Source organism: Struthio camelus, chromosome 3 (assembly GCF_040807025.1).
Source record: "Struthio camelus isolate bStrCam1 chromosome 3, bStrCam1.hap1, whole genome shotgun sequence".
Classification (NCBI taxonomy): domain Eukaryota; kingdom Metazoa; phylum Chordata; class Aves; order Struthioniformes; family Struthionidae; genus Struthio; species Struthio camelus.
The window spans coordinates 23,178,973-23,201,035 of NC_090944.1; the positions used below are offsets into that span (position 1 = coordinate 23,178,973).

A 22,063-nucleotide genomic window follows, 5' to 3' on the forward strand; every position below is an offset into this window, starting at 1 on the left:
CAATTATGTTGCATGCTATGCTTATGGCCTTCTAGAACAGGAAATACCATTTAGAGATAGAAGCTGCCATTTCCAGTCTTTTGGTATTTTTCTTTCTCTCCTTTGTAGTGCTGTTTCTGCTTTGCTGTTTAGCACTTTGCATAAACTTAGAAGATTTTTTTGAGGGAATCTCTGAAATATAAAATAAAATATCATATGCTGTGCTTTTTGAAGACAGTAGTATACTAAAACTATTTACATTATGTTTGTACTGTTTAGAAACTGAGATAATATAACTTTATTCTGCTTAGGCAGAAACAGCAAAACAGACTGTAAGTAATACTATCTTATGCCAGTAAAATAAAATTTCTGATGTCCTTGCATCTTCTTCAGGCATGATCTCAAACAATGAATTCAAAAAAGTGTAATCTTTCTGTTCCTGTATGGTACTAAAGATGTCAAAATAGGAGACCGACATTGGGTGATTGGGCTTGATTGCATTGAACAGTAGTCTTCTCTTCACAACGGACTTCAAGGCATGATATACATATACAATGTTAAAATTATATTATAAACTAGCAATTCTTCAGGCAGAAATAACTTATTTTATTAAAGGTGCATTTTTACCCCAGCCTAAAATTTCTACTCATCACAGGCTATCTTTGAAGGACTTGACCTTTTCCTAACTTTTTGAATGATAAAAGTCTCATAATTTTATGGCACATTTTCTCCATATCATGTTACTATGTTTAGTTAAATATGTTAAAGTAGGTACTAGTGTACAGAGAGCAAAAAAGCACCAAAATATTTCTAAAGTAATCAATCAAAAGGTAGAGCAATTCCTTTTGCATTAGAAACAAAACTCTCTGCGGGAACATCAGTAAGTAGATAATGATATTGTTTACCATTAGATAAGCAATAAAATCTTTGATAATAAAGATAATGCATTTCAGTCAATTTCTTTAAAAGAGAAGGCCTATTTTTCACAGTCACATTTTTAAAGTCAACCCTGACTCCACCATGACCATTCTGGGCTGAGAAAGAAGCATACATGCATCTGTTTTAGCACACTGTTATAGCATTCTCACTTCTAAGTACTCAATTCATTTTATTCCAATGAAAATAATTTCATTACAAATGTAGTACTTTGCAAGCAAAAAAGAAATTACATTTAAGAAATCTTTTCATCTTTCAAATGTTGGTCTAGCAGCTTCCTCCCATCAGCACTTTCTTCTAGTGTGGGAATTTATTATTTCCTAAATACTTTGTTTCTCCCTGGGGTGTATCTCTACACAATCAAGCTGATAGTCCCATATTTAACAGGATATCTCATTATTTGGAAAATATGACAAACTTTTATTATGAAGATCTGACAAAATGTTCAGAATTGTCCCTTCTGATCACAAAATCTGTGAACGAACATCATATATCTTCCTAAGAACAACACGCCCTCCCCCAACATTACTATTCCACAAGATCTCACGTAGGCTACAAAAACAGCATGCCTCATAAGTCATCCGTGGGAAAAAGCCACTCACTTCATTTCTGCTCCCCAGCACCTGGTCTGTAGTGTTGTCTGTGGAGCACCTGAGAGTCAGGTCTGGAGAAACAAACCAGAGTGTAAATGAGACTGCCTGCTTTCTGTCCTTCTATTTAGAAAGAGCGTTTTCAGTAAAGTCCTTTTTCTAAAATTCCTAGTTCTCAGTTGTATTTTAGAATCCAAAAGGGTAGTTATATTGGCCCATTGTTTCTATGAGGGTAGTTACGAATCATAGGAATCAGAGTATCTGACAGGCACAACACTAGAGTCACTTCTGAAAATGTAAAAGAAACATCTGAGAAATCCTGTTAAATGAGCAAATGAGACTGATTTATCCCTCTGTGGAAGCAAAGGAGTTAAAATATGAGCTGCAAATAGAGTTTGGAGTTTTTCAGATAGTTTGATCCATATTTACTTTGCATTCCTGAACATCTGCTGCTGTTTAAAATCTAAGTAGAACCCTGCACCAAGTCTAAATGAGAAAAATCAAAGATCCCAACAAGTACCTTCATGCAACTGTCCTGGATTTTTATCAGTATTCTCTCTACGCATAAAATTTATTAATATATATCAGTCAAGCAAAAATCTATGACCTCATTTTCTAATTTCTGGTGAGAATCTTGAGTCTCTTAATATAAATTGATGCTGATTGACAGTTCATTTCCTTTGTAGTAAGTTTTCGTTACTACTTTGCAGTAAGTTTCCTTTGCTATATTTGATAGTCCAAAGTGAAGTGAATCATTAGTTGTAAATAATATTCCATCACTGGTAATATAGACTAATAGTACTAGAAATAGCTTTCTGCAGAAGCAAGTGAAGATTAGATGTAGATAGCACTGGCCAGATTGTTTGATATGCTCTACTGATTTTGGTGTAACTCTATAAATATGAAAGGCACCTAAACCCAAGCTGAAAGAAGGATTTAAGAAACTGAAGCCAAGCTTTAGTGGATATTTAGAGGTCTAGGAATTTATTTGCAGCCCTCAAAACACACAACTGTCCTGCTAGGCTTTTGGAAACAGTAAGTGGCTGAATTTTCACTCAGAAAGATTTCTTGAGTATAGTTCTTTCCAGAACACTTATTATCCTAGCAAAGTTGACCATGTCAATCCCAGTTGCACATCTAAGCCTGTTTTTGTCCATGAGTCATATTGAACGCATAACAAAATCCATCAGATATGATGAATTTCACTCAAATACATTTCTGGAGTTTGTGATTAGCAGTAAAGGAGGGAAGAAATACCACCTAAGGTCAACACACTGCTTAGTCTGAGGCTGTTTGGATCTCTGTGAGCATCCCTTAACACCACGCAACAGGATAGTCTAAGAGGGGAAAATTGTTTCTTCTGTTGAAGTAAGTTTCAATGCAGCAGTGTTAAAATGAGTCATATATATATATATGAGTCATATATATATGAGACTCATAATATATATATATTAGTAATGCATTCATTATTAGACATTATTTTTTGTCTGAGAAAAGAAATCAGTTTACTTAAGCAAAAATAGCCACACTTCTTTTTCCTTTCACCTCTTTTACACAATTCCAGGCAAGAAAAGCTCTCTTTCTCCAAAACTAGAAGGCTAATATTGCTACTGAATGCATCACGATCCTTGTTATCCGCCATAGTTCACTACAGTCACGTATTAGGACAGCAATAGATAACTCTTAGATGCTAAGACTGCTGGTAAAATGTAATTATAATAACTTTTATGACTTGTGCTATCATTCAGTGTATAGCAGCTAGTGGGCCAGGATTTCAGATAATATGCTGTGAAAGGCCTCATTTTATTTCCTGTAGAGTTTATTGAATTGTATTTGTATTTACACCTACAACAGTGTGATAATTAAATCTTTTTGAGCCAGGCTGTGAGGTATAAATTTCAGTTTTGGGTCAGATATGTGCAGAAGGTCATGTTCACTGAGCCCAGTTATAAAAGTAACTTGATCTGGGTATTCCAATAGTGTAAATGCTACACAATTCGTTTGTGTAATGCTGACTGCTGGATGTATACTATGACCTTATCCATCACGGATGGAGCGGATTGCTTTATAAATAAACAAAATAACAATAACGACTTTAAGAGGCTCTGGGTCGCCTAGTCCTGAGTGAGGTAGGTTGTTCTGGTAGCTGTTTTCAGTTATGGGAGATATCTGGAAATTTTTCTAAAAGCAGTTTTGGTTACATAACACTCTGTGGTAAATACTTAGTGAAGTCAGTGATTCTAGATTCAGTCAAAAATACTGTGGGTGCCACACAAGAGATACAATATCACTGATGACAATGGCAATGGCATATTATGCTTTAGGATGGATGTGTAAAACACCCGGCCCAGTAGCAGAAAGATGCTTTGAAGTCTCCAAAGTCCCTTAAATTATTTAAGGCAATCTCCAGAGAACACAACTAACGTAATTTCCATTGTTTTCCAGAACCTGAAATAAATGCGAAATGTATGCTTATTACTTTGCTCTACTGGCCTAGCATTGCCTGAAAGGAGAAGCCTGCTAATTTTTGTTAATTTATTATGGTAGTTTTATGACATGAAGAGAGGTTCTTTTCCACTAAACATTACAAATGAAAACAAACAATTTTTGTTCTCTGTGGCCATAAATTATAGACGAGGGATCTTTAAATCAAGTTCTTTAGTTATCTAAAATCAATAAAGAAGGACAAGTGATTGTGACACTTGATAATTTGACTTTAAAATTACTGGACACAAGGAAAACAAATGTTATTCATTGTGTCGTATTTTAAAACATGATATTTTTCAAAATGGTAGAATGTGAGCTCTGTTTGATCCTCAGATAATGCCAAAAGCACTTTTTATTAGCTTTGTCTAACACAGTATCTTATTCTTACCTATATTACAGGAAATATCAATCATGAATGCAGTAGAAACAATATATGAAAGAAAAAGCAGCATTGTTGTTAATTTTTTTGCTAGGGAAAAAACCTTGGATATTTTTGCTAGAAATATGTTCAGGAAGCTAGTAGCACTTTTTGTATGATATCAATTGATTAATACTTAGTTTAGAACAATTAGTCCTTTGCATTCTATTTTGGCAATATTTGAAAAGTCAATGTCTCAAAGAGACGTTTCTAACAACTGAATTATAAATTAATTCTAGTAAAATATAACTTTGATTTCAAGGGACTTTACTGTAATTGCTCATTTCAATTTACAATTACATCATCCTTAACTTTCCCCTCAATTTTTACATCAAAGTGATTGAAAAAAAAGTGCATGCATTCCACTTTCATAAAATTCAGGCAGAAAAGCCTTTGCAGCTACTAATGTTTGAAAAATGTCCTGGGCCTCCAGAGCAGTTAGTCAACATAATTATTTTTTATCTAGCTGGAATAAAACTATCACATGTGAAATGACGTTCTTCTGTCGTTGTGGAAAGGGTTCATCCCACTTTATTTTAGATACTTAATCTAAGTGCCTAAAGTGGAAGCCAAGTTGACCAGAACTTACAGAGACTATGAGCAATGGAAACAAATAGGTAGCTTGGGGATATTCTGTGTCTTAAACGTGTTGCCTTCATAGGGAGACAAGAATGACTGAGCTGCATCTGAAAATTATGATAATAAATTTAATCTAAAAATTATATTTCATGGTCAGTAATATGTGGGAAAAACGGGTAAGAATTTGAAGGCATCAATGCAAATCATGAGTTTTAACCCAGCCATATTTGACAGAGGAGATAAAGCATACTCTCCAAATTCCACCTTTGGCAGCAGACACAGTGGTTCCAACAGGTGTCTATAAGCATGAGAGCTCTGTAAAGAAAATGCGCTCTGCTATACTCAGTCGGTCTTCTGTCTCCAAGACCCTTGTAAACCTATCAGAGATTAACTAATCGAATGACCTGTCTTTCTTTAACTGAAGTTAATATAGCTTCTCTTTTTAGTTATAATCATCACTAGAACTTTCCTTTTGAAAAATATAGTGGAAAATGAAGGGAAAAGATGATGAAAGCCAGCAGCAATTGTACGAGTCTTGAAATCAAGCCTAGATGACTCTGTAAGCTCAAGCTCCTTCATGGATCATTGGGTTTGATGCCTGTATCCCTGTATAAAGCTCTATGATCTGTAGAATAAGGAGGCCAAATACTGCAGAAGCTTTCCTGTATGTCAAAGATGATATACAGATGTGCAGAGTTTGAAAACAAAACAAAAAAGCTTTCTTGTCCCACCAAGTCACAATCAGTGCTTGGTGTGACTCAAGTAGTCCTTCATGCTGACAAAGCCTTGCAGAAGTAATGTTTTCTTTAGGATTGCCTCCAGCTATAGAGGATGGAACTATTTAGAGGGATCCGTTCCTTACATTTTTATTCACTTCTTTTTTTGCCTAACTAGTTTGAAAACTGGAAATGAGAATGAATCATGTGTCTCTCTAAGACAAAAAGGAATATGCTACAATGTATTTACAATAGAAACTTCTCCCTAGTAAGAAGTGCATAGATTCTTATATCACAGAAAACAGCCGTGTCCATTAAACAAAACATTTTAATTACTAAAGCTAAAACAATAACGTTTACGTTGACCTCAGCGGAAACATTACCGTCTAATATTACAAAAAGTGTTCAAATCATTTTCCTATCTTACAGGAGCACCCAATGCATTTTAAAGTCCCACAAATTTCTGCACAAAAATGCAACACAAAAAGGATGTAGCAAAGAAAATGTAAAATGTAGAACATATCCAAAGAAAGTTCAGTATTTTCTCCTAAAATGAGTAAGAATTTATTGATATTTACTCTTCATTTATAGGATCAAGAATTCCATCCCAAAAAATCCACATTACCTCTTCTGGTCTTAGTATGTGCTGCATAAATATTCAGAAATTGAGAAATACGTTCTTCTACAAAGATGCAAGTTGAATAAAGCTGTTGTGCTTTTCCAGCTCTTCACTTTAAATGCCCTCTGAACTGACTGATACCCTGAAACAATATTTTGTTCATAGATCTAGGTATGGTGTTTTCTAGAAGTAACAAAAAAGAAAAGAGATCTTAAGCTTGGACTCATTATTGCAATTATTTTGGAAACTCGGAGTCTTATATATTTCTCACAGAGGTTAGCCTTGGAAAGTAATACTAACAGAAAAGCTTTTTGTCTATCTTGGGCAGAGTTATTAATATGACCCATACTACAGTACTACAGATGCAAAAGCTATCAAATAGTCTGGGAAAGTTTTTCTTTAAATATAGCTTCACAGATGTTCAATCAATTGGCATTTCCAAGCAGAATAAATATGATGGCTATAATATATATTCCCATTGGCCCTCTATGGTCCTCTTTTCCCTTAAAGAATACACAAAATGCTGATGGACTACTCCTTTCCTTTTGCTTTACTATGAAATTTAATAAAATAATGACGAAAACATTTGCTACTGTATAACCAACAGTAATATTTAGAGTAGGTCTCTAGTGGTGTACAGTCACAGCTGAAAACTGGTTACAGAATGTTTTCCTATTTTTTTCTCTTACAAGCTGCAATTTCGAAAGTCTACTAGTAATTCAAAGAGAAGGCACATCTCCATGCTAGGAGAAAACTGTGAAATGAGAGGTATTTTCACAATGATGAATACTCAAAAACTTCTTCAAAGTTTACATAAATTTGATTTATTGTCTATTATGCATTCCAAAAAGTCGATTTTATTTTAAAATAACTATTAGAATGGAAGAAAAATCCGAGGTTAATGACAGCATCATTTTGAGATCATTCTTGTTTATCATCTTCAAATAACAAGTCCTCGCCAAAAGTTCATTAAGTGGTATCTGAGATAGAAAGTTTCTTCTCATGTTTATAGTATGAAAGAAGTATGATTCTTAAGTTTTTGTGTAGTAGCTGCCGGTACGTGACAAGAGGAGGACTTACCTACACATGGTCTCATTTAAGGATAGTTATTCTGTAATAGCTCTTCTTTAATTTCTCTGTAACTCTTTAAGCAGAGGAAGAGTCTCTTACTCTGTTCAGTTTCATCTGTTTTCCATAGAGGGAAGAAGGGTGAGCAACAGTGCTTTCAAGATCACACCGTACCTTGATGTGAATTAACTTCTGAGTGTAGATAAGAACCATCATCACAGTGAAATTAATAAATCCAAGTTTGAAGAATAGGTGTTGATTTTGGATGAAATTATTCACTAGCCTGTCAGAAACTCAGAGACATCAATAAGAATTAATTCTCTTTTTAAGAATTATAAGTGCATTTAATGATTTCCTCTTTGCTGCAAAGCAGACGTAACTCTGTTTTCATATCAGAAGCCTATTCTAGCATATTTCCTTTAAATCTGATGGATTCAAGATCCAAGAATCCTACATTCTAAATCAGTTGCAGATGAATTTGACCTGTGGAGAAATATAAGGTTAATAAAAAAGACTTTTAGATATTGTAAATCTGCATAGTTTGGAAAAGAATGATCTTACTTAATAATAGCTGAAGATCTAGTTCATAACTGAAAAAAGGAATAAAATATCACAGAAAAGGGTTCTGTAACTCTAAATTACTTTGAATAAACTCCAAGGCATCTAAATAGGAAAAAAAAATCACTATGGCTACCTTATTTTGTTTTTGTTTTTGTTTTTTTTTTCAGGAATATACTGTTTTTCATCTACCCTACTGCTCATTACTTCATAAACGTTTCTATTTCCTGAGAATTATAGTTCATTTATGTTGTAAAAGTCTCATAACAACCACATTTGTTTTCCAATTAAAATCATTCACGCAAAATCGAGAAAACAAAATAAAGCGTTTCCCGACTCTGCAGAGTGAATATGAATACGTAGTAAGACACACCTAACATTAATTGCACATGGAAATAAGCATGCACAGAAATTCACCTGTTGCTTCATGGTATTTAAACTATTTGGGCTTTATAAAGCAAGTTCTGCAATACAAACCCCAGAAGTCCAGTAAAGAACATTGATGGCATTACTTTCACTTGAAGGCTATTAACTCAGGCCATCACTTGCGTATGGAACCATATGTTACACGACAGCACTACCCTTACAATTTCGGCTTTGTTGCCTCGATTACAATCTGTATTTGTTTGTGTCTTGTCTTAACTTAGAACGTACTTTCTTTAGGTCATTGTTCATACAGGGCTTGCACAATGAAGTTTCTGTGTAGCTCTAAAATAAAAACAAAAAGTAAAAATTAAGAGAAAATTAGATGGTTAAAATGAGAGAGAAACAACCTTAATTGAACTTTGTTCTACGGATTTCTTAAAACTGCTAGAAGCATCATATATTTCATTTCCTTTTTAAGTTTTGTGACCCTCTGAACTACAAAAAAGGTGACTTAACACTATCAGCTTCCCATTGTCGATTCTAGTGCATTTCCAAAGTAGAACTCAATGACAGTTTCTCAGTGTAATTTCTTTTTTTGTGTTCATTGTCACTGCAACAATTCCACAGAAACACACCTGTGCCATGAAACTTTTACTGGTCAATGTTGGTGATGAAATTTATGTATAAGTCTGGAGCTTAGGCACTCATCAGCAATACGGACCAAGTCCTTCCTATTCAGCTTGGTTTAGAGCAGGAACTTGAAACGTGATAGATCACGTTGTGGGCAATTGCCCTAAATTATAGTTTCTGGGCTATTTTAGAGTCTCAATTTCAGGCTAGGGGAGGTGATGGGAAGGGGAAGGAATTATTTTCTTCTCCACAACCTTGAAAGGTTTTGGATATTTCAGTGTTATAGGTAAAGAAATCATTATCATTTTTCTGAAACCTGGCAATATTTGTGTCAATTATATGTGAAGCCATATGAACTGAATGATAAGGATAAAAAGGAATTTGCAGTAGGTATCTGGTCAGTGCCTCTCCTTTACCCATGGACTGAACAGAGCAGTGGTTCAATGGAAAAAAAAAAAATCACACAGGACAGTGCAGGCATCTGTTCTTTGTATGTTCCTTGGTCTCCATAGAGAAAACAATCCTCCATTTCCTGAACGTACTACAGACACTCGCTAGACAATAAAAGAATGTGAAGTACCATCCTGGGTTGTGGAAGACATTTACTCTAGCAGTGATAGGCTTGTTTGCGCCACTTCCTTTTGCTTTTCATGAATTCCCTTGCTGACATTCCCTTCCTCCAGCGTTCTAATATTCATCAGTTTTTTCCCCCAGTTTCTCTTTTCTCCCAAAATGTGGCTCCTAATCGACACCACTGCACCTATCTTTGATAGCAATGGTATCCTCAAGGAACTAAGCTAAGACGTTTTAACCCTTCACTCCTAAACGCGTATGAACTGCCATTTTTCAAAGTCTGACCAGCTGGTCATAGATAAGCAATTTTCAAGACAGGGCAAAAAGCAAATCTCTGAAACTAGGTTAGCCATGTTCTCCTTCCCTCCAGCCAAGTTGCCCTCTAGTTGCACGTTAAGGTGGTAGAAATTCACGATGAAACAGCTGTGAGGATATCTTTATATAGGCAGTACAAGGTATTGTCAGAAAGAGTAGAGCTGTTTTAGTAGGGAATGCTAAAAACATTCAACTTGAACACAGAGTTTCTGCCACATAATGACTATTTTTCAAGGTTTTAAATATCACAGAACCACTTCTCATAGAGGAAAGTTTTGGGCTGTATTAACTACTAGCACAGTTAATAGGCACCCATACATCTTAAATCAAAGACAAACGGGAGCACAACACATGGCAGTCCATTCTCTTTAGTGGGATGATTGCACATTTTGGGAGAGCCATTTAGATATGCCAGATTCAATCAAGACAGGTGCTGCATCTCCATAAAATAATCAGGAAAAAGTAATTTAAGAACAATGTGACTGATCTGACTTTGACATTAGAACTGGAAGCAATCTTCTGAAATAACTCGAAGAGACTAAATCCAAAATAAGGCAGAACATCACAGGGAAATAATAAATGCTCTACATAACAATGTTCAGACAAAAAGATGATCTATGCTATTGCTCTTGAGCAGAAAATAGCACATAAGATACAGAATGCAGAATAAAGTAGGATAGTGCAAATTGTATGGAGCCAGTATACGTTAGTAGAAAATATTGCTCTCTGAAAAATTTCATTATAATATGACTGCAAGTTAGGAGACCGGTTTTTCTGAATTATTAATTTTGATTAAAGGATTTCAGCTATCTGCATTGTGCACCCATTGCTTACCGGGTCGGGGTTATTGCTATGAGGTTATTCTTTACCCAGTGAGATATGCTACGCTAGACAAAGGTAAAAAAATATGTAATCAGATGATTCATCCTCTGTCCTAGAGTAAAGGAAAGACACGTTTTCTTCTTCACAGTAGAAACTGATAGAGTAACAAAGCAGTCAGGACTGGACTAGAGAAAAACATCTTTAAAAAAGTTTTATAACCCAACCTGGGGGTCATACCTTCAGCTGCTGTAAATTAGTATCTTTTATTCAGATAAGCAGGGCTGTACTCATTTGTACCAGATTAAGGTTTCACCTAGCAAAACATATACTGATGAGAAAAATGGAAAAAATATATCAATGTTCCTAAAAAAGGGAACTGGAGAAGAATTTAAAATATGTATTTCTGTTTTGTTAATCTTCCATTTACTTACATTTTCGAAATAAGTGGAAGAAAAATGAAAGCCAGAAACGGAATAGAGTTATGCAAAATATATGTTGGTTTCACAAGCATGAATGCTAAATTGACAGGCAGGTAAATACTGAAGGCAAAAGTTTATAGAAAATGTATACTTTCCCAGCAGTTCAGGAGTCATAAGGCAATCATAACCACAAGTGACATGAATGAGAATGCTGCCTATTTATGTCTAATCTGCAATGACTGGGGAGAAGGAGCTGGAATTTTAAGAAGTATCAGCAAAAGCCAGCTCAAAAACTGGGTTGAACCCGCATTGAACCTATTTATCAATTTGAAAAATTCCATGACCAAAACATATTAGATGGGAAACTAATGACCCTAGCTGCTTTTAACAGCACTGGGTATGAAATAACTGTATCGTGTAACCAAGCAAGAAGTGCATTAGGAGACTGAAACATGCAGCTGTGTTCAGCATTCCTGTAAAAATAGATGGACAATATTATGCACGCCAAATAAAATTATTCTTCAGTTCATATGTGAAGTCCAATTGAAAAGAGATATTACTGCACTTCTTTGGACATACTCTACAGTAATTGATATTGGTTTTGTGTAACTGTTAGTTACTTCACAAGAAACAAGCCAATGGAGATCAGTACTAGATAAGCAATATTAAGCTCTTTGAAGTCTTTTATTGCCTTTCCCTGCCCTAAGTAAAAGGTTTAAATTTACTATGATTATATTCAAAATTATTGTAATTATATTCAACTTTACATTCAGTCTCCTAAACACCTTTCACTGTGTGCAATCTCTGCTCCAGAAATAATACTAATTTCCTTGGATTCAAGAGCCATCATATGCACGTAGGGTCATTTCTTTCTTCATATTGTCCCTGACACAAAGAATATTTTCCTAATTCTTTTCCACCAAACCATTAACCTCACTTATTCTGCTGTACACTGTAGGGATAAGATTATTTTAAGGTTCAAACACAAGGCTACTACTAGTCCTTCACAATTTACCTCTTGACAGCTGAGTAACGGTATCAGGATTTGTGCATTTTCTTATGAGATGGAAGGTAGCATAGTTCTATCTCAGCCTTTGAGTCTTCCCCCACTTAAGTTGAGTGAACCTGTATCTGCTGAGTGCACACAGACAGTTGTTGCAACTTAGCTGACTTGCAGATACTTGACATAGTAACTTGCTCGTATTAACAAATGGACCCTTAGCCTACTAAGGAGTTAAATCTTACATCACATAAAGGTTCTTTTGCCACTTTGGCAAGTGGAGGCAGTAAGAAAACCTATGTCTAACTGAGAATCAGGCTCTTCTTCTTAATAATAGATGTAATGGAATCGTGCAGCAGTTAGCATTTGCTAACTATGTGACCTTGTTAGAGCAATTGCTGGCCTTTCTTACGCCATTGTTTTTGGGGTGCCTTGTTTCCTTTTGTTCATTGTACATTGTCTGCAATTAGTCTGCAAGTGTGTTTTAAATAAGAGAGTCTCTGGTGTAGTTTTATTTGCTGTGTAACACCTACTGAGATGGATTTTTTCTTCCTTTGGTAAAGTTATCCAAGTCCCTCTATAAATATTTGGAAATAGACATGCTGTTCTCTGGGTTTCATTGTTTGTTCTGGACTATTGCAACAGTTATCCAGAATGTTGTCTTCACTGGTGTCGAAAAAAAAATCAAAAAACTTGTGGGTTTTATGGAATACTTATGGTACCTAAATCATCTTGGCACATCTGCATGGGATGAAGGATGTGTTTTTTGATTGACTCTTCTCAGCTGATCGGCTTTCCCTCCATCTGTTTTTTTTAAGCCTTACCACACTAACAATAAGCCTGTGATATCTAAACCTCAGAGGATATATTTTGTTTATGCATATTCATAGGTGATTAAAGGAAATTGTACTTGTTTATTTTACCCATCTGAATTATAATGCTATCCATGTTGATTCCTGTTTTAGAAAATGCTGCTTAAAACTCATGTGAAAAAAGGGTAGGAATTCCCTGTAGAACTCTTCATGGTTAATTCTATTTTGAAATAAATCTTGCTCACAAAAGGCTAGTTTTATTTGATGCTATAAGAATAAAGATTCATACTTGCTATTATTTTACTGAAATGATTTTGCAATGTAAATTGAGTAGCTTTAGTATTCAATTACTTTTGTGCTAATATAAATGGTGGGATTAACATAGCCATACTATAGCTTCAGCAGTTGGTATTACGAAAATTCAGCCAATTTCAACAGCTGCAGCTAAATGGTATCCTGTGGTCCAAATGCTGAAATCGAGGTACTGGTAATAGAAATGCTTCTTTTGGACACAACTGAGATAATTAGAATACGGCATAGTTTCTGAATAAACAATAAAAGACAAAATAGGATAAACATAGAGCAGATCTAAGCCTTTATAATACTGTGTTCTCACTGCATTAGTGGATCAGGTAAGAGAGTGGACAGACAAAGAGACATTGTCATGTAGAGCGGTAGGTGCTTGAGCTACTCTGGCGTAACAGTGTAAGGAGGAAAGGTAAGGCGGACGAGAAAACTGCAAGAGCTCAATCCCATCCCGAACATGTCCCTCAGGTACTGTCATTAAATACTTCCTTAGCACAAAATAGACTGCCTGGATCATCCACAAGCAGTATTTTATTTTTTATTTTCTAAATGGCAGAGGGAGAAGCAAGGGAGAAGGGCACGTGGATTTGTGTTTGATTACAATGACTCTACATAAACATGAAATGCAGCGCATCTCAGTTAGAAAGGGCCAGAAGTATCCAGAACTAGTGTGGTAGCTACTGAAACGGCTGCTTACATGTTTCTGAGGCTTTCTGGGAAGAGTTCGTGGTTGAAAAGGATCCCTCATTTTTTCATTTGCAGGCGTCTGATTGGACAGAGAGTGGGGGGAGAGCAGAAGAAGTTAACGAAAAAGGCGCTCGTTATAAAAATAATCTTTAAATATAATCCTATTTAGTCAGTAAGCAGTTAAGGTAGTCCCTGCTGTAAGGTCTGGGTCCCAATCCTTTTCCCTCTAAGGATGCAGACGCATGACGTGTTGCTTCATTTAATGGCATAGCAGACAGTCAAACCATATTTTACAGATATATGAGGAGGCCGATGACCTCTGCCAATGGAGATGAGATGTTAGTCAGTATTTCTGTTCTATGCATGAGGAACCACATAGACCCAATCAGTAGGAAACAACAGGTACATGAGTATGCCAGAAGAGGCACTTGATTTGGTGGGCATCTCCTTTCTTTCAAGACTGAGGACACTAAAGCCCCTAAGAAGGATAAGCACAGAAGAGAAGGAAGAATCTGCTGCAGCTGGTATTCTGGGAACCCTGGCTAATACTGTCCTCCTCTTCTATTTTTATTTACCTGTTTCCATAACTAATGAAACAACCGGTCTGGCAGCTCCAGAACTGCCTATATAGGAGGTAGGACGTGGCTGCTCAGCCCTGTGAGTAGGACAGATACACATCTTAGGCATAAGACAGACAATAGTATTGCTCTCAATTTCCTACATTCATCCAAAGTCCCTAGGCTTCCAAAGCCCTCAAACCTATTCCTGCATTTTGCATTTCAAGGAGAATTTGAAGGAAACAACAAAATTTAAGATTTAGGTATTCATGTATCCAAACTAATTTCAGAAATGGGAGCACTAAGCTAAGGTCCACTGTGTTTTGAATAAGCCTATTTAACTGTCTATACGTCATTGGTATGTCTAAAGTTTCACTTTACTTCACATAATGTAGAAGTAAGAAAATCAGATTCAAGCAGCAACCGCCTTCTGAGAGGGCAGCCCACAGTCTGGACTGCAGATCACCTTGGAATTCACAGCGCAGAAGTTACCAATAAGCCCAGAGCGCTCCCCTTGACGTTATCCTCACCAAGCTCTATTAACTGTGTTCATATCTCAAGCCACAAATTTTGGCTTTTCCATTACATGCAAAACAACATAATTAGCCTATTTTCTAAAGTGAAATAACAACTCCTGTTCAGGCTGTGAATTAAATTGCAAATTGAGTTTTTCAGATTGCATACATGTGGCTGACCTTGATCCGGTTTATAAAGAGGCTTAGAAATTTTGGATCTAAATCAAATGTATACTACAGCATTTGAATTTTACCCTGGTACACAGCAGCACCTAAGTATCTCTTTTTTGGAGGTATCAATGCAGCAAAGTGGTATTAGCAAGTAACCTAAATATGAAAATGCCAAACTGTGGAGAGGGTATATGTTGATAAAATGACAAAGGATGTGAGTCTAAATTTCACTCTGCCGGACAGTGCTCTACTCTACAGGGCTAGTCAAAGGTCTAAAGCCACTCTATTTTGTGCACCTTGTGCTTTACAGTGATTAAAGAGATTAGCACTGGCCAGCAACATCAGACACACAACACCCCTCAGCTCTTTCACAGGCCAGAAAAAGCCTCTGAAAATCTGGTCCATTGCACACACATCTGCATCTTGCATCCATAATCATATCACATACACCCAGGCTCTGCGGGTTTCTAGCACAAATCTGTAGCAGGAATAAAATGAAGGAGTTACACATCCAAATAAATGATTCTTGTGGGAAAAAGTTTTATGAATGCAGATCAGCATATTTCACCTGCAAGCAAAGAGCGTATTACCTGCTGTGCAGTTCTAGTATTAATTGAAGGTTTAGTAAGAGATCTGGGAACTCAATGGACAACACCCTTGCGACCAAATACAATTTTCAGCCCATGAAGCTATAACCATATAAGTGTATTTACACTATGGTCTTGGAGTTCATGTTATCCATTTGTTCATTTCAAGGCAAAATAGGAAAAATCAGTTATTGTCTCAGCAAAAAAAAAAAAAAAAAATGCTAGAACTGTAAAAGTTTTCATCAATTAATCCAGAAATTACCCAAGAACTTGAAGCGTTTGTTCACCATAACCTGTAATTTTGCTGATGGGCTACAGCAAGGCTCTCAAAGCCAGAAAGGTTCAGCTGAGGTGACACAGTAAATGCAGAAACATGCTGCACTGAAGTTGCACAGAATTTCAACTCACATCATTAGCTTCAAGGATAATAACTGTGAACTCCAGGGCAAACTTTCCTTATAAAGAACTAATGAGTTTTTGCCATACCTCGGAACATCCTGTACCTGCTGTTGAGCTCTGAGCTAAACAAGCAGGGAGGAAAGTAACAGGCATCTCTCCTGTATTCTTCCAGTGCTATAGTTACATGCTCCTTTATGATTAGCTATTTTACCTCCAGCTAATTCTTCAGAATTCTGGATCAAATTCTCATTCTCCATAAATCCAAAAAGAAAAATTTGATTGAGATATTTTAAATGTGAACGTTTTATATTCCTACCAATTCATCTGGAATTCATTATACTTGTAATGAGAATGGGAAACATATTCAAGAGAATGGTTTATTATCAAACCTCAGTTTTGTCAGCACCAGAAAGCTGAATAGAAGTGTGCTTCTTCTGGTAAAAGTGGATTGAATCTTTTTTATATGTAATTGCAACTATCATTTTCTTCCTTTTCATTGTGAATTGTATATCACAGTAAACTATTGAAGTCAGGTGCATTGTAAGTAAAATAACGCACAGTATATCATATCTAATATGCCAAAATTAGATTTATTGAAATTAAGAGAAAAAAAACATTTTAACATAATGAAAGCAAACTATACTACCAATTTAACAGGAATTAATTCCTCTTCACTATGAAGTATCAAAATTTTGAAATTTTGGCATACAAATAAAATTCTTTGAGAAAGCTGCCTCGGGACTGCAGTCCTCGCACAAGCAAGGACGTCTTGCTTGCATAAGTATGTTTACTGGATGTTTTACCTTCACAGAATGCTAAGCCGTGCCATTCAGTTTGTGGATATGGGCCTATTAACGCTCCCCAGACAGCTCAGGAGAGGGCTTCTTTCTGCAGGACTCAAAGAACTGCCCAAATCCCACAGCTGTAGCTATTAAATGCACTTCAGCAGTGCAGGAGGCATTACTACAGCTCTCCTTTCAGACTGCGTACCCATCTCCCCTTCTCTTGTGACAGACGACCTTAGGGTCTCCCTTTGGAACCGTACTGAGTCTGTTAAAGCGTAGATCGATAAATAGAGGCTGCACAAGTTGCCAAACCTGTCCATAGGGCAAGCATACAGAATACTTAATTAGCTATAAAGCACAGAGCATGTCCAAGATTTCCCCTTAAAAAATCTCATCCAGACAGTACTCTGAAACTATGCCTAAGCACCCTGGACAATTTAGGTTATATCTACATTGCTAAAGCCATCTGCTCTAGCAGTGATGCCTGGCCCCAGTGCCTGAGGCTCGGAGTGGCTCGTATCCGCACGACCTCTTAGGATCAGACCAGCCATTTGACCAGGGTCTTCTGTGCATCCTACGTTGCACCTCTCGGTGCAGCCCAGTAAAGTAAATGGCTCCAAAGCCCTTCCTGGGCCCCAGAATCTGGCCATATCCTGAATTTTCAAATCTTTTCTTCTATAAAAGAGTGTAGCAGCATCCAGTCTTGGCACTGGAAACAGACCCTGGCTGTGTTTCTGAACTTTGCTTAATAGCAGTTTAGGGCACTACTGTTTACTCTAGACCAAAAATGTGCTGGGGACCACTCGAACAGTGTGACACTGGAGATGACCAAGGTGCAATCCCTGGACTCATCCCTGCGCTGTTTAGTTTACTAGCACAGAAGTAAATCTGTGTCCCTGAGAAAGCATTACTGATTTATTTTCTTATATTTAATTTCAAAATATCTGTAATAATGTGAGGGCTGTGCCATAACTAACCGGAGCGGTTTTCTTGCAGTGTGATAACACCACGCACGTCCTGAGACTTGGATAGAAAGTGGCTGCCAGGTAGGCTGCCGTACTGGAGGTATGCTGACAGGCCGGAGGAGTGTAAAAAGGTGAGGGAGCAAACAGTTGTGTGTAGGTGGCGTGGACCATCAGAAACCTGGTCCCTGGACTAAACTATTGCCAGAATCACAAGCAGATTTCATCACAAAATAATATTTTGTCCGACCCCCAAAGAGAACCTGAGTGGACGGTCATACACTCAGCATGGCTGTCATCAGAGCCCAGACCTTCATGCAGGAACAAACAGGAGAGGTGATCTTCCTGCCAGCAGAGACTCACCCCAGCCCAGCTCACTCTCGGTGCAATTCCATGCTGAATTAAAGTGACAAATTTTAAAGAGTCCCTGTCTTTGCAACAGCAGGCAATGGAGATTGCCGTTTCCCCTTACAGCATGGCGGTCATGACATTAAAATGGTGTATTAATCCACATAGTGATTTTGTGTGACCCTGTATGGATACTTTTGCCGTGGTTCATAAAACCATTCCTAGATTACACAAGGTCAGAGAAATGCTGATTAAGCTGTACAGTAAATCTGAGCCTGAAATATGGGTAATTAACCACTGCAAAGGCTGCCAATAACTGCAGGGCAAGGGCTTCTTTTAATTTTTTTTCAAAACCTGAAGGAAGCACTGTTTGATTGGGAAGCTTCAGCCAACTAAAGAAGAAAATAAAGATTATAGTATTTCTTTACCTTCAAATTAATATAATGAAAAATACCAGTACCCTCTTTTTGAGTCAGAAAACTCTAAACCAGGATGGAAAAGATAAAGAATAAATAAGTGTGCTCTGTGTATGTCTTAGAATAGGAAACAATAGTTTGAGGAAAAGAAAAAAAGAGGTCAGGAATTGAGACAACACCGGACTGATCTGGAGGGGAAATTCGAGCTCTGGTTTGGGCAAAGGTCTCCTGCTTGACCTCAGGAAAGCCAAGCCCATCAACTACCTCATGCCTCCACTATAGGGTACTTGGAAAGCTGATGATAGTAATGTTGTATAAAACAATTAAACTATATGCATATATATTATTTTCTAAGTGAATCAGCTATTAAGCATAGAAACGGAGGAAGACAGCAAAATCTCTTCAAGGTATGTTATATTTGTGCCTGTGAGGCTTGTATTCTCCACTGAAGAACGTTCTCCTTTCTGCCTTCTCTCCTGCCACAAGGCCACAGTCAAGAGATAGTTAAAAATGGTCTGTGCTCTAGCAATATCTTGCAGCCAGGTAAGGGGCTAATGTAGCAAAAAGGCACGGAGGTTTCACAGGCAAATGTAGAAATTAGTCTTACTAGCTTTTTCACAGGCACATAATTTTGTTTACCTTCTGGCGTTCATAAAGCGGCAATAGGTATTATATGGGATTTCTGGACATCCTTTCAGGGAAACTTTATCCTCGCACCATTATATGGAAACTATATAATAGAGATTAAAAACAAGGAGAATACACTCTCCTTCCTGTACTGAATGTGGTAACTTCCTATATTAAATAGCCTATAAGCTGAGATTTCATCTATCTTTATTTTTATACTAAATAATAATTTTTAGTAGTTTTTTCAAGCTATTACCTTAAAATCCCTATTTAAAATGTTGTCTAGTATTACATATGTAGTGGGTACAAGATATTATTTCAAGAACGAAATACCTCACTCAGTATCAGATTTGTAATTGAGGCATGCTGTAGAACACTAAATATTTTCTTCTCCTGCAAAAGCCTCTGTTATAATTACATTCAGTTATGTCAAAAATGCACATACAGGGGGCTGAGCGGATCATGGCTTGCTCATGGCGAGCCTCTAAATTGTCACTTCATATTCAGTCCTGGTGGTTAAGAGGCTGAAAAATGTTAATTGTTTGCTATCCCACATGAAATGAGATGCGTGGTCTCAGACCACTAGAGAAGTGTTTAACATTACAAGAACACCAACTCACTTGGTGCTAACTGGAAACTTTATTGTCAGCCTCAGCTTTTATGTAAATGCAGAGACGCAGCAGACTGACTGAGCAGCTATTAGGATGGTGATGGTGTGTACACAGAGAGACCCTGAAAAAGCAATAAGAGGAAAAGAAGTTAATTGCTACTGTTTATTTTGTATGTAGTTCATGAATTAATAAAAGAATTTTATAGGGCTGGAAATCCACTATCTTTGGCTACCATATAATTTACCTCAGAAAGAAAATAACATTTATAAGAAAATAAAATAAGACTTTTCAAAATGAGCTGGGAATGATAGTCGGCTCTGGGATTTGTCACAGAATTCAGCAGCAAAATTCACCTTGCCGTGATAAGGGATTCACTAGGGAACTTGTCCCCTATAGGTAGCATTTACCTTGACTAACTTTATCTATATAAAATGTAATTGTTCTTAACTAATTATTTATGAACTTTCTATAACAAATAGAGAAAAAAAAGAGAGAGAATTGAAGAGCCCTGTCTATCCTTGACACGTCTCTTTCTTTATCAGCTGCAGAAGAAGCCCAAATGATGGTTCCCTCTAGGTAGTGGCTAAGCATTTAGACTAGGCATTTAACTTTTAATGGGTAATGTTAGAAGTAATTCTTCCTATTGTGAATTCATCATTCTTTTTTTTTTTCCTTACATTCTCTTTCATCCGGTAATGGAATTTTCTTGCAACTGTACCCACTGGAGGACTTCCAGCCCCACTATGTCCCTACTTTGAGTGACCATGAACATTTTAATTGCCAGACTATGGAGGGGAGCAGGAGTGCTCCCAAGGCACTGCTAAGGAAAAAATCCTGCAGCAGAGCTGGGCAAAATTCAGCTTTTTTATTCAACTACTGAAAAGAAAAAAAAAAAAATCAGAGTTCTCTTCTACGTAAAAACTGCATTTTCTATACGTTCTGTGACTATGAACATTCAGAGTCCATCTCAAAGTATCTCCAATTACAAGACAGTATCTTTCATTCTTCCTAGTTAACGACACTCCCCCCTTCCAGAATGGGAGGAATCTGAGAAAGACTCTGGCCAGTCGTGAGGATGTGGGAAGAAGTAGAGGAATCAAGGCACATATAAGGGATCCCAACCTTTGGTTTATCCTCTCAGCTCCAGCAGTGATCAGTTGAAATGTTTCCTGAGATAGAAGTCGCATCTGGGAGGCTATATTCCCATGAATTTCTCTAAACCCTGTTTAAATCCATTTATACTTTTGGCCTCCACAGCATCTTGTGGAAATGACCTCACAGTTCAGTTATGCAACAATATGGAAAAGTATTTCCTTTTGTCTGTTTTAAACTCACTACCTGATAACTTTATTGTGTGTCCCGCTATGTTCTTGTACTGCACGAGATCCAATGAGTTTTCCCTGCTCTCTACACTATTCATAAGTTTATGCAACTCTCATCTTCCTGTCTTTTCCGAGTTGAAGAGGTGCATTCAGTTCAGTTTCCCTCTATATGGAAGCCATTCTCCATCTCTGATCATCCTTGTTGCTTTTCAGTCCTTTTGTATTACTGCTACGATACTATATTTTGGGGAGGTTTTTTACAAAAACAGTTAATACGCTCAATGTTTGTCCTATTTTCACACTGGCATTCCTCAAAAGCTTCATGTGAAGTTTTTACTCTTCAATCAAAACATTTTCCGCCTGCAAGGCTGAACCCTCAGTGACTATGTACGACATAAAGCAATAGAAAATCAGTTCCTTCCTATGTCATGTGGATGCAAATGTATTTTACAGAGGGTTTTACCTACAACTCTCTTTTCAGGTTTGATATGCATTGCAATAATTGTCTAAGAGCTTTAAAACTTGAGGTAGCCTGGCATGCTGTTCATCCTAGAGTAAGTATTTCAATACCTGCTAAAAGTATATTGATTTTCCTAAACATATATACCTAGATATCTGTTATATACATATATACATATATATATGCTGAGACATATAGATATACTGGAATAGCAACAGATATTATACTGATATTTATCCTTCAGTGCCTTTCGACACTTTTACTTATTTGAATTGTTCAGAGCATCTCCGATTTATTTTTTTCTTTTAGCCAAATCATCACTTCTGCAGTTATTTTCCCACCTATAGCTAGTTTCACCAGGCACATCCATTATCTCTTTACCTCTACCGCTTCATGTGGTGCCAGTAATATTTAAAAGTGAAT

General features: G+C 36.8%; 1 long non-coding RNA gene across 2 annotated transcripts in view; it reads left to right on the top strand.

Annotated features, from left to right (window-relative positions):
* Positions 1-22,063, top strand: part of LOC138066550 (uncharacterized) — a 123,644-nt gene that overhangs the window by 23,047 nt on the left and 78,534 nt on the right. Inside the window, exon 2 of one of the 2 annotated variants that reach the window (XR_011139863.1) lies at positions 21,662-21,734. The exons of the other annotated variant lie outside the window; for it this stretch is intronic. This is a non-coding gene — a long non-coding RNA (uncharacterized lncRNA). The remainder of the gene's footprint in view (positions 1-21,661; positions 21,735-22,063) is intronic. 2 annotated transcript variants of the gene reach the window in all.